Source organism: Lolium perenne, chromosome 3, assembly GCF_019359855.2.
Source record: "Lolium perenne isolate Kyuss_39 chromosome 3, Kyuss_2.0, whole genome shotgun sequence".
In the NCBI taxonomy this organism is placed as follows: domain Eukaryota; kingdom Viridiplantae; phylum Streptophyta; class Magnoliopsida; order Poales; family Poaceae; genus Lolium; species Lolium perenne.
Genome location: NC_067246.2, coordinates 24938167 through 24955857, shown reverse-complemented (window position 1 = coordinate 24955857; position 17691 = coordinate 24938167).

Here is a 17691-nt window from a genome sequence, read left to right as displayed (position 1 = left end):
TCTCACCGGTTTTGTTGAAAATAAAGCATTAGACACATAATGTGAAAGAGGTTGTCAACCACAATACTTTGCCGCAAATTCCTATGAGGTTGTCAACCACAACACCAATTATTTTACCATTATTCATATTATTATTTCTAGCAATTGCATCCTATCTTTCCCACATGCATGCAATTCAGCCAACATCCTAACATTGTCATCAATTCTAATTTGAATGACATTCAAATTCTTGCTTTATTTAACATCGTGAGGCATAACCTTTACTTTAATAAGTTCAACATCAAGAGCAAGGCTATCAACTTTAGAAGCAAGAACATCAATTTTACCAAACTTTTCCCCAACTTATTTCTTAAAAGCAGTTTGTTTACTAATAAATTCCTTAAGCATGAGTTCAAGATCAGAGGGTGCAGTTCTATTGTTGTTGTAGGAATTACCATAAGAATTGACATAACCATTACCTTTATTAGAAAGATATGGCCTATAGTTGTTACTTTCCTATAAGAATTGTTATTAAAATTATTGCTTTTAATGAAGTTCACATCAACATGCTCTTCTTGAGCAACCAAAGAGGCTAAAGGAATATTATTTGGATCAACATGAGTTCTCCCATGAAAAAGCATAGACATAATGGTATCAATCTTATCACTCAAAGAGGAGCTTTCTTCAACGGAATTTACCTTCTTACCTTGTGGAGCCTCTCAGTGTGAAATTCAGAATAATTTATCATCATATCATCAAGGAGTTTTGTTTAAGCCCACAAATTAATGGATATAAAGGTACCTCCAGCAGCTGAATCCAGGAGGTTTCTTGAAGAAAAAATCAGTCCTGCATAAAAGGTTTGGATGATCATCCAAATAGTCAGTCCATGAGTGGGACAGTTGTTTACTAAAGATTTCATTATTTCCCAAGCTTGAGCACCATGTTCATTATCAAATTGTTTAAATTGCATTATGTCACTTCTCAAGGATATAATCTTAGCAAGAGGATAATATTTTCCAATGAAAGCGTCTTTGCATTTAACCCAAGAAACAATACTATTTCTAGGAAAAGATAGCAACCAATCTTTAGCTCTCCCTCTCAATAAGAAATGAAACAATTTCAGCCTAATAATATCTCCATCTACATCCTTATAATTTTGCATCTCACAAAGTTCAACAAAATTATTAAGGTGAGAAGCATCATCATCAGTACTAACACCAGAAAATTGCTCTCTCATAACAAGATTTAACAAAGCAGGTTTAATTTCATAGAAATCTGCTTTAGGAGCAGGTGGAGCAATAGGTGTACAAATGAAATCATTGTTGTTTGTGCTAGTAAAGTCACACAACTTGGTGTTCTTGGGACTACTCATTATAGGAAGATTAAAATAGAACAACAAAAGTAAAAAAAAAAACTATAATAGAAACTAATTTGTTGGTGTTTTTGATAAGAATAATAAAAAAAGATAAGGTAAAATGAACTAAGCAAAAAAATAACAATAAAAAGGTCAAGAGATTGGAGATGAGAGACTCCCCCGGGAACGGCGCTAGAAAATAGCTTCATGCAGTGCAATTGGAAAACCCCAAGAGGAAGGTATGGTGAGCACATCTGTAAGTTTTCCCTCAGTAAGAAACCAAGGTTTAATCAACCAGTAGGAGAAAGAAATCACTTCTGAAGGTTGTTGCCAGCTGACGTTGGTAGGGCGCACTACCGGTGTCAGCAACAACGTGGAACCTGCACACAACACAACCATAATAATTTGCCCCAACTTATAGGGAGGTTGTCAATCTCACTGGTTTTGCTGAAAACAACGGATTAGACGTATAGTGTGGAAAGAGACGTTTGTTTGCAGTGTAATAAAAGAGAATAGTGCTTGCAGTAAGAATAGGTGTTGGCAGTAGATGATTTTATCAGTGTAAAAGAAAGGACCGGGTTCCACGATTCATTAGAGGTGTCTCTCCATAAAGATAGATAACATGTTGGGTAAAAAATTATAGCTGGGCAATTGACAGAATAAAGACCATACATGACAAGATGATTACTATGAGATTCATTTCGGCATTATAACATGATTCATAGATCGTAATCCAACTGCATCTATGACTAATAATCCACCCACATGATATCATCTGAACAGTTTTGGGTATTAAGTTACAAGCATTAGATTATCGCATTAAGTAAAGTGTGGAAAGTAAACAATAAAATTATCCTTGGATAAAGTGATGTTGTTTTCTCCCTAGTAGCAACAACACATCTACAACCTTAGAAGTTATTGTCACTCTCCCATATTACTAGAGGCATGAACCCACTATCGAGCATAAATACTCCCTCTTCAAGTCACAAACACATACTTGGCCAAAGCAGCTACTAGCAACGGAGAACATGCAAGATCACAAATAACATATACATGACATATCATAATCAATCTCAATCATAGTATTCAATATTCATCGGATCCCAGCAAACAAAACATGTAGAATTACATATAGATGATCTTGATCATGATAAACAGCTCACAAGGTCTAAACATGAGGCATAAAGAGGAGAAGACAACCATCTAGCTACTGCTATGGACCCGTAGTCCAGAGATGAACTACTCACGCATCACTTCGGAGGTGGTCATGGTGATGAATAGGCCTCTGATGATAATCTCCCTCTCCAGCAGGGTGCCGGGAAGAGCTTCAGAACCCTCTCGAACAAGGGTTATCGATGGCGGTGGCGACAGAACTTTTCTTGGATGGAGCCTCGGGTATCTTTGGTTTCCCGAGGATGTTAATATATAGGCGAAGGGGCGAGGTCGGTGGACGCCCGGGGGCCCCACACCATACCTAGGTGCGGCCAGGGGTGAGCCCCGCCTAGAGGGGTGTGGCCGCATCCTAGTGCTTCTCCGTCTCCCCTCTGTATTCCGTCTTCATGACAGAAAAATAGGAACTTCGGTTTTTGTTTCGTCCAATTCTGAGAATATTTTCTGTACAACTTTTCTGAAATACGAAAACAACAGAAAACATGAGCTCTCACTGTGGCATCTTCTTAATAGGTTAGTTCTCGAAATGCATAAAAATGCCTCGAAGTGTAAACAAAACATATATCAATTGGTGTAAAACAAGCATTGAGCATCAAAAATTATAGATAAGTTTGCGACGTATCAGAAAACATAACTTTCGTTTGGAGCTACTTGGAGCAATAGTTCGAATGGCTAGGACGCCGAAAAGTTTTAGTCCCGGTTCGTAATGCGACCATTTCCCACGTGTTGGCGACTCAGATGAGTATTCGGGCCAGCGTGCCACCATATATGCCAACCTGGAACCCCATCCTTCGGCGCCGCTGTACTAGATCCATGTCCTTGTGGGAAGAGGACGAGAAGGCCTATAGTGCGTACCGTGGCAATAACAGCCAATGATGTAGCCGCTGCGGCTACCGGTCCCTATAGCGTGTGGAACCACAGCTCTAGCTTGCCCAACCGCAGCTGTAGAGGTTCTAGCCGAGCGACAACAACCATGACTATGAGGACTACGAAGACATGAACTATAAGGCTAGGAAGGAGTACAACTAATTTATTTAAATCACATATTAAATAAAATGTTGTTTAAAAATTATAATATATAAATTATTTGTTTGTTATGGTGGATACGATTAGGATCCAACCAACCCCCATTTCAACGTCCGCGTCGGCTCCCACCCCCATACGGGCCAAAAATGACTAGGCCAGACGCCATATTTTTTAGATTCATAGCATAGAAAACAAAAAAATCCAACAATAAGGACAAATAAACATCCAAGATCCAATCTACTAGATGGCAGAAACGAGATGGGATAAACGTACCCTCAAATATCGCTAAGTGTTTAACGAGATGGATCTTGTGGATGATGTAGTCGATCACTTGCCGCTCTCAGGAGCGAGTAGAAGATCCCGTCGGTGCCTCAGTCGGGTATCACCTCCGCACTCTGTCACACGTACGGTGTTGATGAAGACGTATTTCTTCCTGTTCCAGCAGGCAACTGATACGTCTCAAACATATCTATAATTTATTATGTTCCATGCTAGTTTTATGACAATACTCACATGTTTTATATACACTTTATATTGTTTTTATGCATTTTCCAGAACTAACCTATTAACAAGATGTCGAAGCGTCAGTTCCTGTTTTCTGCTGTTTTTGGTTTCAGAAATTTTACACAGGAAATATTCTCGAAATTGGACGAAACAAAAGGCCACGTTCTTATTTTTCCAGGGGCTTCACGGAGTCCGAAGGAGAGACGAAGGGGGGCCACAAGGAGCCCACACCATAGGGGGGCGCGGGCCACCCCTTGGCCGCGCCGCCAGGTGGGGACCCCACCTCGGGACTCCACCGACATTGCCCCTTCGCCTATATATTCTTCCGTCTGCGAAAACCCTAATACAACCGACGATATTCCACGAAGAGTTCCGTAGCCGCCGCCATCGCGAAGAAATGTTTCGAGGGACAGAAGTCAAAGTTCCGGCACGCCGCCGGGACGGGGAAGTGCCCCGGAAGTCATCTCCATCGACACCACCGCCATCTTCATCGCCGTTGCTGTCTCCCATGATGAGGAGGGAGTAGTTCTCCCCAGAGGCCGAGGGCTCTACATGTAGCTATGTGGTTCATCTCTCTCTCCCATGGTGTGATCTTTATGTGATCATGAGCTTTGTATCACTATTAATCTATGTGCTACTCTAGTGATGTTATTAAAGTAGTCTATTCCTCCTCCATGATGTAATGTTGACAGTGTGTGCATCATGTAGTACTTGGCGTAGGTTATGATTGTAATCTCTTGTAGATTATGAAGTTAACTATTACTATGATAGTATTGATGTGATCCATTCCCCCTTTCGTAGCTATTGGTGACAGTGTGTATGCTATGTTAGTACCCGGTCTAAATTTCAATGGTCTATTATGCACTGTAGAGGTTACTTTAATATGAACTCCGGACGTTGTGGAGCTTGTTTACTCCGGCTTGAGGTGTACTTTTGTAGCCCTACACAATGAATGGTGTTTGTTATCCAACAAGAGAGTGTGAGAAAGTAGCATTTATTTATTCAATTATGTGATCATTGTCGAGAGTGTCCACTAGTGAAAGTACGATCCCTAGGCCTTATTTCTAAGCATTGAAACACCGTTTCCAACATTCTGCTACATGTTTGCTTGCTGCCATCTTTATTTCAGATTGCAGTTACTACTTACAATCATCCATATTACTTGTATTTCACTATCTCTTCGCCGAACTAGTGCACCTATACATCTGACAAGTGTATTAGGTGTGTTGGGGATACAAGAGACTTCTTGTATCTTAATTGCAGGGTTGCTTGAGAGGGATATCTTTGACCTCTACCTCCCTGAGTTCGATAAACCTTGGGTGATTCACTTAAGGGAAACTTGCTGCTGTTCTACAAACCTCTGCTCTTGGAGGCCCAACACTGTCTAGAGGAATAGAAGCGTGCGTAGACATCAAGCTATTTTCTAGCGCCGTTGCCGGGGAGGTAAGGTAAAAGGTATTCACATCCTCCGACTACTAAGCTATTTCCTAGCACTGTTGCCGGTGTGTGAGTGCTCGAAGTTATTTCCTTTAGATCCTGCAATTGCATCTTTTTGTTTCTTGTTTTTATTTTCACTAGTTAGGCTTAATGGAAAACAACAACAAAATTAGAGATCTTTATGAACTTTATATTGAATTAGGACATGATGTGTTTGAAGAGAGAATTAAAAAACCCATGGAACTTTGTTTGCAAAATAGTTGTAGCAATGTTATTAGCATGAACTCTTTGAACACTATTATTGCTAATACTATGGAAGAATTTAAGCTTGGGGAAGCTGGTTGTGATATTTTTAGTCCCCCATGTTTTGAGGAGAAAATTTTCTTTGATGATACTTTGCCTCCCATTTATGATGATTATAATGATAGTGGTATTTTGGTGCCACCTACTATGGAGGATAAAGTTTATTATGATTATACCATACCTGCAATTTATGATGATTACAATGATGGTTGTGATAGTTTTACTCCCACTATTACTAATAAAATTGATTATACTTATGTGGACAGTAATGATACTTTTATGCATGTGAATAAGAATGCTTTATGTGATAGTTATATTGTTGAGTTTGTTCATGATGCTACTGAAAGTTATTATGAGAGTGGGAAACATGGTTATATGCATCTTAATAGTATTAAGTTCCCCCTCTTTATGTTGAGAATCTTGAAGTTGCGCTTGTGCTGCCTTTCTATGCTTCTTGCATTATGCTTACATGACTTTTTTATTTATAAGATTCCTTTTCATAGGAAGTGGGTTAGACTTAAAAGTGTTTCTTATTTGCTTTTGATGCTCTCTTTTGCTTCAACTCTTATTTATTGTGAGAGCATAATTAAAATTACTGAGCCCATCTTAATGGCTATAAAGAAAGCACTTCTTGGGAGATATCCCATGTTTTTATTTTGCTACTGTTTTGTTGTGTCTTGGAAGTTTTTACTACTGTAGCAACCTCTTCTTATCTTTATTTTATTGCATCGTTGTGCCAAGTAAAGTCTTTGATAGTAAAGTTGATACTAGATTTGGATTCCTGCGCAGAAACAGATTTTTAGCTGTCACGAATTTGAGTTGATCTCTCTGTAGGGGAGCCTAAAAAATCTGCAACAATTCATGAGTGATCCTCAGATATGTACGCAACTTTCATTCAATTTGAGCTTCTTCATCTGAGCATGTTAAGTGTCTCGAAAAAATTCGTCTTTACGGACTGTTCTGTTTTGACAGATTCTGCCTTTTATTTCGCATTGCCTCTTTTACTGTGTTTGAGTGGATTTCTTTGCTCCATTAAATTTCAGTAGCCTTGGGTAATGTCCAGAAGTGTTGGGAATGATTGTGTCCTTGCTGAACATGTGAATTTTTGATTATGCACTAACCCTCTAATGAGATTGTTTTGAGTTTGGTGTGAAGGAAGTTTTCAAGGATCAAGAGAGGAGGATGATATAATATGATCAAGAAGAGTGAAAAGTCTAATCTTGGGGATGCCCCCGTGGTTCGTGCCTGCATATTTCAAGAATACTCAAGCATCTAAGCTTGGGGATGCACAAAGCATCCCCTTCTTCATCGACAACTTATCAGGTCACCTCTAGTGAAACTATAATTTTATTCCGTTACATCTTATGTGCTTTACTTGGAGCGTCTATGTGCTTTTATTTTCGGTTTGTTATCTTAGTTCTCTGAATAAATCGGATCCTATCATGCTTGTGTGGGAGAGAGACACGCTCCGCTTTTTCATTTGAACACTTATGTTCTTAGTTTTACTTTTAATGTTCATGGAGAAAGCTTAAAGCCGCTTCGTTCATTGCTATTTGGTTGGAAACAGAAAATGCTTCATGTGGTAATTGGTATATTATCTTGAATAATTTGATACTTGGCAATTGTTTTGAGCTCTCAAATAGATCATGTTTAAGCTCTTGCATCATGTAGTTTGAACCTATTAGTGGAGAAATACTGTAGAGCTTGTTGAAATTTGGTTTCCATGATTGGTCTCTCTAAGGTCTAGATATTTTCTGGTAAAAGTGTTTGAGCAACAAGGAAGACAGTGTAGAGTCTTATAATGCTTGCAATATGTTCTTATGTTAGTTTCGCTGTACCGGTTCATACTTGGGTTTGCTTCAAACAACCTTGCTAGCCAAAGCCTTGTACTGAGAGGGAATGCTTCTCGTGCATCCAAAACCTTGAGCCAAAACTTATGCCATTTGTGTCCACCATAACTACCTACTATGTGGTATTTCTCTGCCATTCCAAGTAAATTGCTTGCGTGCTACCTTTAAAATTTCATTCTTTGTCTTTGCAATATATAGCTCATGGGAAAGTAGCTTAAAAACTATTGTGGTAAAGAATATGTCGCTTATGTATCTCATTTCTTATAAGTTGCTTGTTGAGCGGTAACCATGTTTCTGGGGACGCCATCAACTGTTACACTTTTGTTGAATATCATGTGAGTTGCTATGCATGTTCGTCTTGTCTGAAGTAAGGGTGACTTGCCATGAGTTGAATGGTTTGAGTATGCATATTGTTAGAGAAGAACATTGGGCCGCCAAACAAAGCCATGTATCATGGTGGAAGTTTCATCTTGGACATTAATCCTCAATCTCTTATGAGAATATTATCTGTTGTTGAATGCTTAAGCATTAAAGAGGAGTCCATTATCTGTTTTCTATGTTGTCCTGGTATGGATGTCCTCAAGTTGAGATTTATCAAAAACGAGAAATCAAATGGGATCTATCTCCTTGGACCTTTGTACATGTGGCATAGAGGTACCCCTTTGTGACACTTGGTTGAAACATATGTAATGCAATGATAATCCATGGAAATCCGAGCTAATTAGGACAAGGTGCGAGCACTATTGGTATTCGATGTATGAGGTTTGCAACTTATAGGATGTTTTATGCATAACACATATGAATTATTACTCCGTTGACAAGATTGTTTTCATGTTTTCAAAATAAAAGCTCTAGCACATGAGTAATCCCTGCTTCCCTCTGCGAAGGGCCTTTCTTTTACTTTATGTTGAGTCAGTTTACCTAATTCTTTCCATCTTAGAAGCAAACACTTGTGTCAACTATGTGCATTGATTCCTACATACTTGCTTATTTGCATTCATCATATTACTTTGTGTTGATAATTATCCATGAGATATACATGTTGAAAGTTGAAAGCAACTGCTGAAACTTATATCTTCCTTTGTGTTGCTTCAAAACCTTCTATTAAGAATCTATTGCTTTATGAGTTAACTCTTATGCAAGACTTATTGATGCTTGTCTTGAAAGTACTATTCATGAAAAGTCTTTGCTATATGATTCAGTTGTTTAGTCATTATCTTTACCATTGCTTTGAATCACTTCATTCATCTCATATGCTTTACAATAGTATTGATCAAGATTATGATAGTAGCATGTCACTTCAGAAATTATCCTTGTTATCGTTTACCTACTCGAGGGCGAGTAGGAACTAAGGTTGGGGATGCTTGATACGTCTCAAACGTACCTATAATTTCCTATGTTCCATGCTAGTTTTATGACAAAACTCACATGTTTTATATACACTTTATATCGTTTTAGTGCATTTTCCGGAACTAACCTATTAACAAGATGCCAAAGCGCCAGTCATGTTTTCTGCTGTTTTTGGTTTCAGAAATCTTACACAGGAAATATTCTCGGAATTGGACGAAACAAAAGGCCACATTCTTATTTTTCCAGGGGCTTCACGGAGTCCGAAGGAGAGACGAAGGGGGGCCACGAGGAGCCCACACCATAGGGGGGCGGGGGCCACCCCTTGGCCACACCGCCAGGTGGGGACCCCACCTCGGGACTCCACCTACATTGCCCCTTCGCCTATATATTCTTCCGTCTGCGAAAACCCTAATACAACTGACGATATTCCACGAAGAGTTCCGTAGCCGCCGCCATCGCGAAGACATGTTTCGGGGGACAGAAGTCTCTGTTCCGGCACGCCGCCGGGACGGGGAAGTGCCCCCGGAAGTCATCTCCATCGACACCACCGCCATCTTCATCGCCGTTGCTGTCTCCCATGATGAAGAGGGAGTAGTTCTCGCCCGAGGCTAAGGGCTCTACCGGTAGCTATGTGGTTCATCTCTCTCTCCCATGGTGTGATCTTTATGTGATCATGAGCTTTGTATCACTATTAATCTATCACTATTAATCTATGTGCTACTCTAGTGATGTTATTAAAGTAGTCTATTCCTCCTCCATGATGTAAAGTTGACAGTGTGTGCATCATGTAGTACTTGGCGTAGGTTATGATTGTAATCTCTTATAGATTATGAAGTTAACTATTACCATGATAGTATTGATGTGATCCATTACCCCTTTCATAGCTATTGGTGACAGTGTGTATGCTATGTTAGTACCCGGTCTAAATTGCAACGGTCTATTATGCACTCTAGAGGTTACTTTAATATGAACTCCGGACGTTGTGGAGCTTGTTTACTCCGGCTTGAGGTGTACTTTTGTGGCCCTACACAATGAATGGTGTTTGTTATCCAACAAGAGAGTGTGAGAAAGTAGCATTTATTTATTCAATTATGTGATCATTGTCGAGAGTGTCCACTAGTGAAAGTATGATCCCTAGGCCTTATTTCTAAGCATTGAAACACTGTTTCCAACAAGTTCTTCTACATGTTTGCTTGCTTCCATCTTTATTTCAGATTGCAGTTACTACTTACAATCATCCATATTACTTGTATTTCACTATGTCTTCGCCGAACTAGTGCACCTATACATCTGACAAGTTTATTAGGTGTGTTGGGGACACAAGAGACTTCTTGTATCTTAATTCCAGGGTTGCTTGAGAGGGATATCTTTGACCTCTACCTCCCTGAGTTCGATAAACCTTGGGTGATTCACTTAAGGGAAACTTGCTGCTGTTCTACAAACCTCTGCTTTTGGAGGCTCAACACTGTCTACAGGAATAGAAGCGTGCGTAGACCTCAGCAACGAAAGTAGTAGATCCTCCTTGGAATCCCGACAGCACGACGGCGTGGTGACGATGGTGGTGGAGATGTCCTGCACGGCTTCACCATCGTCGTGCTGGAGATGTGTGGAGGAGGGTAGAGCTAGGGTTTGGTGTGATAGGGGTTGGGGCGCCGGCCTTGGTGCCCTTGGTTGTGCTGTGGCCAGCCCCTCCCCTCCTCTCCCCTTTATATAGGTGGAAAACCCTAGGTTCCAATCATACTCCCTCTAGGAGTCCTATTGAAAACCTACCATAATACAAAAAGTCACACCTTGTCAAAGATAGACTAGAGGTGGGACATTCCCCCTTTCCTTCTGGTGTGGCCGGCCAAGGAGGTGGAGCCAACCATGGACTCCACCTTCCCTACTTGTGGGTCGGCTAGGCTGGTGGAGTCTCTCCGGGACTCCACCTGCCATAGTGAAATTTTCCGGATAGTTCTAGAACCTTATAGAGCCTTCTAATGATTCAACAGACTATCCTAAACTTGGAATTTGACTTCCCATATAGGAATCTTATTCGCCAGGCCGTTCTGGACCTCCTCGTGATATCCTTGATCACATCCGAGACTCCGAACAATATTCGAACTCCATACCATATTGCATATCTACTGAAAACGACATCAAACCTTAAGTGTGTCATCCTACGGTCCGCGAACTATGCAGATATTATCAAGCACCTCTCTGATCAGTAACCAATAGCGGGACCTGGAGATCCATGATGGCTCCCACATATTCAACTATTACTTTGTGATCGAAAGAACCATTAACATACGATACTGATTCACTTTGTCGCGTGATACTTTACTTATCCGAGGTTCTATCATCGGTATATCTATACCTAGTTCAACCTCGTTACCGATAAGTACTCTTTACTTGTACCGTGATATGACATCCTTTGTGACCTAGTCACATGGTTGCAAGCTAATTGGATGAAATTCCACCAAGAAGGCCTAGAGTATATATATCCGTCATTTGGATAGAACATTCCCACTCTTGATCCATGCGCTTCAACTCATACTTTCAGAGCACTTAATGCCACCTTTATAACCACCGAATTACGAAGTGGTGTTTGATGTAATCAAATTATCAATCCGTTCCAAGTGATTGATGGTGCTTCGGTGATGGCGCCAGACAATCTTGGTGGCGGTTGTTGTGGAAGATGTTGGGAAACTCCAAGAGGAAGGTGTGATGAGCACATCAGCAAGTTTTCCTTCAGTAAGGAACCAAGGTTTAATCGACCATTAGGAGAAAGGCATGACTTATGAAGGTGTTGCTAGCTGACTAGTAGCAGGGCGGACTACCGGCGTCAGCAACAACGTGGAACCTGCACACAACACAACCAAAGTACTTTGCCCCAACTTGCAGTGAGGTTGTCAATATCACCAGTTTGCTGAACACAAAGGATTAGACATATCGAGTGGAAAGAGATGTTTGCAGTAAGTAAACAGAGCAGGATTGCAGTGGTTGAATTTATCAGTGTAAAGGAAAAAGGACCAGGGTCCACAGTTCACTAGAAGTGTTTGTCCATAAAGATAAATAGCATGTTGGGTGAACAAATTACAGCTAGGCAATTGACAGAATATCGATCATACATGACAAGATGATTACTATGAGATTTGATTTTGTATTACAACATAATACATAGACCGTAATCCAACTACGTCTATGAATAAAAATCCACCTTCCGGTTATCGTCCGAACCCCTTCCAGTATTAAGTTGCAAGCAACAGATAATTGCATGAAGCATTGTCTTTAGTGTAAACAATAGAATTACCCTTGGATAAAAAATGTTGTTTTCTCCCTAGTACCAACAACACATCTACAATCTAAGAAGTTATTTTCACTCTTCCGGAAAACTAGAGGCATGAACCAACTATCGAGCATAAATACCCCCTCTTGGAGTCATAAGCATCTACTTGGCCAGAGTATCTACTAGCAACGGAGAACATGCAAGATCACAAATAACATATGACATGTATATATAATCGACCTCAACATAGTATACAATATTCATCGGATCCCAACAAGCACAACATGTAGGATTACATAAGAATGATCTTGATCATGTAGGGCAGCTCACAAGATCTAGCTAATACGATGGACCCATAGTCCAGGGATGAACTACTCACGCATCACTTCGGAGGCGGGCATGGCGATGTAGGTGGCTCCGGCAATGATTTCCCACTCCGACAGGGTGCCGGGAAGAGCTTCAGAACCCCCAAGATTGGTTCTGCGATGGCGGACGCCAGAAACTTTTCGTGGATGCAGGCTTGGGTATCGAGGGTTTTCCCGAGATCGTGCTTAAAAAGGCGGAGGATTTAGGTTGGTGGGGTGCCAGGGGGGCCCACACCACCCTGGGTGCGGGCCACACCTAGGCCGCGCCGTGGGGTGGTCTGGCCGCCCAGTGGCGCCTCTTCGTCCCCCCTCCGGACTTCGTCTTTGTTTCGGTAAAATATTGACTTCGGCTTTTGTTTCGTCCAATTCCGAGAATATTTCTTGTACAACTTTTTTGAAATACAAAAACAACAGAAAATATGGAATTGTCACTCTGGCATCTTGTTAATAGGTTAGTGCCGGAAATCATGTAAAAGTGCAACGAGGTGTAAGCAAAACATATATGAATTGGTGTAAAACAAGCATGGAGCATCAAAAATTATAGATACGTTTGAGACATATCAAGCATCCCCAAGCTTAACTCTTGCTCATCCTCGAGTAGGTAAGTGATAACAAAATAATTTTTGAGGTGACATGAAGCCAACACAATCTTGATCAAGCATGTAAAGCATTGTGATCTGGGATCAAAGTAATCTAAACAAAGGCGTGATAGATATAATTCAATAGAACTTAGCAACTATGTTATAACATGAAGAGTAACTCAAACAAAGGATCATGAGTACTATGGCATTGAAAGCAACTGTTTGTTTATGAGCATAGAGTAAACATAACAAAGTGGTACTCGACATGTCCTTTATGGAATAGCAAAACATAAATGTTAGGACACCTTCAAAGTTCAGAGGGTGACTAGATACATATAATTTAAGAACAAGCAATAGCACAATCATGAATCAATCAATGATAATTTTGGGACTATGCACATTGCACTAAGAATGACAACTATGCTCTCTTAATCGGTGCATAAAGTAGAAGATGCAGTCTCAACATAAAAGTAAAAGAGACTCTCTACAGAGTAAGCAAGATAAACAAGTTTTATAAATCTTCCAACAAGTATGGTACTTATTAGCTTAGAGCTCTCATTTCCCCTATCATAAGCATCTTTAATGGTTAAAGTTAATGTGAGTAAAAAATGAGCTATATGCTTGCAAATCACAAGTTGAAAATCTCATGCCCCTTGAATACGAGTACATACACCTCACGCTACTCAACTTAGGTCCTAAATAAGTTCTTGTCATTGTAAGTATACATGTATAATAAAGAAGGCAGAAGGGATACCTCTTGCCCCATGATATGGAAGTAGTCTTTCAAATAATTGCAATCCCACACCAAAATGAAAAGACAAATAGACAGTGAACATCTCAGCAATCTTTTTATTTACTATGGGTGTATAGCTTTTTATTGAAACTTCCACCGTAAATGATGCATGGCTTAGGTTAGCGGCCCAGAGTTTCTCTAACACATATACAAACTCCATGGACTTACAAGTTTCCATTCTATTTCGCATCGATAGGCATCCATAAGTAAAAGAACATGACATCAACTAAATAATAAGTGCAATGTTGAAAGAGTTCCCCATGAAAGCATGGTTATGCTAACTCCAAACTTGCAATTTGCAAACATATAAACTTCATAAGATAGGTACAATGATCAAGTTTATTAAGTACAAGAAAGTAAATGTGCCATCAAGTTTGTGAGAGATTTACTGACTAATTTTTTCTTACCAAAATTTAATTTGGAAGATAAATAAAAACATGATGAATTACTTGGAATAGAAGTGATGCTACTTGGTAGATATGGTGGACACAATTGACAAACTTTTATTATTGGTGATTGGATGCACGAGTAGAGATCATACTCAGCACAGGCGAAGGCTAGCAAAAGACTGGGAGCGACCAACGACTAAGAGAGCAATAATATCCATAATCATGCATCTTGACAAAATATTATCAGTCAAAGCATAAAGTGATATTACAAGTCAAAAAATAAATGATCATAGAGGCTTTAGTTGATTGGTTATAGTCATAACATTGTATAAGCATGTGCCAAGTCAACAAATAAAGCATCAAAGAAGAATATCACGATATTGTGCTTCTATGATAAAAACAACACATGATTCTTTTAATGACACATTAAGAACTCTCAGATATTTGAGACAAGTCATGATGCAACAATAAATACTAAGCATATCATAAAAATAACATCCAACATGACATACCAAAGTCTGTGCCACAGTCTAGACAAGCTTCATTTTGCATCACTATTAGCATGCAACTTTTTACTCGTATCCAACACCAATCAACTTATTTGAAATAACTCTCAGAGATAAAAATCAATATGGACCAGAGAGCTAATAGTACATGAATAAAGCAAACTAATTAACAAGCTCTGGACAAAAAAAATAGAAAACTAAAGCTAAACGAAGTACTAGAAAACTAGAACACATGAAGAACAATAGCAGTGAAAACGAAAGCGTTCTATGCAATTAAAATAGAGTGGGTCTTTCTCCAAAACAATTGTGCCGGGATCCAAACTTATTGTACAGTAAACTAAACACATAGCATATGAAGCAATAAAAATATAGAGCATAGAGAGATGACATGTTGCTTTGTTGATGAGGAGGGGATGCCTTGGGCATCCCCAAGCTTTGACGCTTGTACCTTTTGAATATTTCTTGGGGTGCAGAGGCATCCCCAAGCTTGAGATTTTCTCCATTCTTCATCTCATCACATCATTTTTCTCTCCCTACACTTGAAAATTTCTTCATGCAAAACTTAACACCATTTCTCTATTAGCAGCCTTAGTACAATCAAAATAAACAAATCTACTTTGATTCAGTTATAACATATATCAAACATCTATTAAAGCATTAGCTACTGTTTAAAATCTTCAAAGAGCTCTTTGATCAAAAGAACTAAAAAAGAAAGAGATTTAAGAGGTAAAGGCAAATCATGCAGAAATCTGTCAAAACTCAAAACAGAACAACAGGTAAAGATAGATTTTTTCGAAACTCTTCTGTTGCTCATCTCGAAAAGTGGTCAACTAATGAAAGTTAGATGTAAACCTGGGGCATATGCATAAAAATTACAGCTCAAAATTACATACTGGCTAGTTATATGAATGTTTACGGTAACAACACAGAATCTGTTTTCAGGACAGCAACTTCCCCAAATCTTACTTTCTTCCTATTAGAGGCTATTCTTGGCATAAAAACGAAATAAAAATAATAAGGAGAGGTTATTTTACAGGTAATAACTTCCGAGACTCAACAAAAAGAAAAAAATCAGAAAATAAACATGGGTTGTCTCCCATAAAAGCTTTTTCTTTAACGCCTTTCAGCTAGGCGCGGAAAGTATTTGCATCAAGTATTATCAAGAGAAGAAGCATCAAGATCATAAATGTCGGGAGCTTTATGCCTACTCCTCCTACCTTTACGCTTTTTCTTAGGAAAACAATGAGAAGTACCTGGTGGGGAGGTGAAAGTCATGGTGCCTTTCCCCACATCTATCTTTGCTCCAAAGAGCTTCAGCAGAGATCGTCCAAGCGTGATTTGTCCCTTTGCTACACATTCAATGACAAGATAATCAGTAGATACCATACTTCCTAGGATCTTTGTATGCACTCCTTCAGCAACCCCAATGGGTAATATAACAACATTATTGGTGAGAGATATTTCCTCTCCACCCTAAGAAAGGCCCCAAAGATTTAAAGACTCGTAAATATCTTTAGGCATAAGATAAAATTCAGACATAATATCGCAACGAGCATAACAAATTTCACCACCTCTTTCAACTTTTACTGAAGGGAGCCAACTTGAGCGTTCGGAATTTATTAGAACGTGATCATACTTCTCCTGAAGCATACTATAACATTCTTTCAAGCTAGTTGTACTTGTCTCAAGAGTATTTAATCTAGAAAAAATGCTCACAAGGGACGAACCAAAATTACTAGGTGAGCTATATGTTGCAATCAATATTTTTATGGCATTAAAATCTTGATCTCCATCACAATGGATGAAATCTCCTCCTGCTATGGTATCCAAGGCATGTCCATAATGAGGATTAAGACCAAAATAAAAGCTACTAAGAAGCAAGCCTAGAGTCATTTTAGGTTCAGTTTTATTATAAGAATTATGAATTATAGACCAAGCTTCCTTAAAACTCTTCGCACTCCCTTGTTTGAAAGTAAAAATCATTTCCTCGGGTGATATAGTAACAAGAATTGACATTTTAGCAAAATTAAAACTAAGCAACATAAATAACAGCTATAATAGAAACTAATTTTTGTGTGTTTTTTATATAAAGACAACTATGGAAAGAAACTAATTTTGTTGTGTTTTTGATATAATAAAGCAAACAAAAAATAAAGTAAACTAAGCAAACTATAACAAAGTAAAGACATTTGAGATGAGAGACTCCCCTTGCAGAAATCCTCTTTCTCCTCGGCAACGGCGCCAGAAAATCTTGATGGTGCCACGGTGATGGCGCCAGACAATGTCGGTGGCGGTTGTTGTGCAAATTATTGGGAAACCCCAAGAGGATGGTGTGATGAGCACAACAGCAAGTTTTCCCTCAGTAAGAAACAAAGGTTTAATCGACCAGTAGGAGAAAGACGTGACTTCTGAAGGTATTTCTAGCTAACTAGTGGCAGGGCGCACTACCGGCGTCAGCAACAACTTGGAACCCGCACACAACACAACTAAAGTACTTTGCCCAACTTGCAATGAGGTTGTCATTCTCACCGGTTTGTTGAACACAAAGGATTAGACGTATCGAGTGGAAAGAGATGTTTGCAATAAGTAAACAGAGCATGATTACAGTGGTTGAATTTATCAGTGTAAAGGAAAAAGGGCCAGGATCAACGGTTCACCAGAGGTGTCTCTCCATAAAGATAAATAGCATGCTGGGTGAACAAATTACAGCTGGGAAATTGACAAAATGTCGATCATACATGACAAGATAATTACTATGAGATTTGATTGGGCATTACAACATAATACATATATGATACGTCTCCGACGTATCGATA